The sequence below is a fragment of the Gekko japonicus genome, unplaced genomic scaffold, assembly GCF_001447785.1.
Source record: "Gekko japonicus isolate JY-2015 unplaced genomic scaffold, Gekko_japonicus_V1.1 scaffold422, whole genome shotgun sequence".
Classification (NCBI taxonomy): Eukaryota; Metazoa; Chordata; class Lepidosauria; order Squamata; family Gekkonidae; genus Gekko; species Gekko japonicus.
In genome coordinates, this window is record NW_015174855.1 from 882874 (window position 1) to 884208 (window position 1335).

Below are 1335 nucleotides of genomic sequence, written 5' to 3' on the forward strand. Positions count from 1 at the left end.
GCGAAGAGTCGGACACTCGACTATGCGGCTGAACAACAACAACAACAACAACAAAGCTTTCGTGTGCGGGCCAACTTCATCAGAGACAAATGTCTGACAAAGTGTGGTTGCGGACGAAAGCTTACACCTTGAATAAAACTTGGTTGGTCTTAAAGGTGCCACTGGACTCAAACTTTTGATAGGCTCAGTCAAATAAGAGAAGAGGAAAGAGGATGGCTGAAATCTTGCTATAATAGTCTGTTGCAGGTAGGAAAAACAATATTATTTTCGTCTTGAGAAATCTCAAGCCTTGACAAGCAGCTGAAAACATACTTCTGGTTTCTAAGTGTTAGGCATGCCCTAGGGCAGAGGTCTGCAGCCGAGGGCCAAAGTGGCTCAGCATGAAACCAAAGATGACTCTTTAAAAAGAGAAGTACACTGGAGGGATATGGTGGCTGCTAGAATAACCAGTATGCCCTAACCTGGATGGCCCAGAAACTTGTCTTGTCAGAAACTAAGCGGGGTTGGTCCTGGCTATTATTTGGATGGGAGATCTCCAAGGAATACCAGGGTGGTGATGCACAGGCAGGCAAAAGCAAACCAGCTCTGAATGTTTCTTGCCTTGAAAACCCTACAGTCTCACCATATACTAACTGAATAACTCGGTATATGTATATATATATATATATATACACACACACTTTTAGAAAACAAATAGTATAGAAAATACAGAAAGGAGAAGGATTATTTAACATAATTGTATATATCAAGGATAATTATATATTACAGAGTGTATAAAACAGAAAATATTTGTCCCCAACATCACCTTCATTATATTTCTTAAGACATTATCTATCAAGTACAACATTCCTTCTGTTGGGGTACTTTTATATTCAACATTTTAGATTTCATAACTGACCTATTTTGTAACTACATTATTAGTTTCATCATTACTACATAGTCAATGTTACATACTTTGCCAGTGCTATACACTCGCTATAACAATATATCAAAGTACAAAAGAAAGTCTCTCTCTAGTATATATTTATATTCAAAACTTGTTCTCCTTCTGCATTGCTGCAATACATATTTACAATTTTAAAACTGTTTCTCATTCTAAATTTGTCTCCTGCTTGCATAATACACACTGTCTCTCCTCAGATTTTGTAATTAATCTGTTTCTCAAATAGGGTCTTAATTTTGCCATTACTGCATTGTCAGCAAGTTTATTTTCCCATTCTTCTAAGCGTGCACAGACATCTAATTTCCATTTTGCTGCACAGATAATTCTAGCCACTGTCACCATGTATTTGACTATCTCTTCCAAAATTTTTGGTAATTTATTAGGTAGTGTTG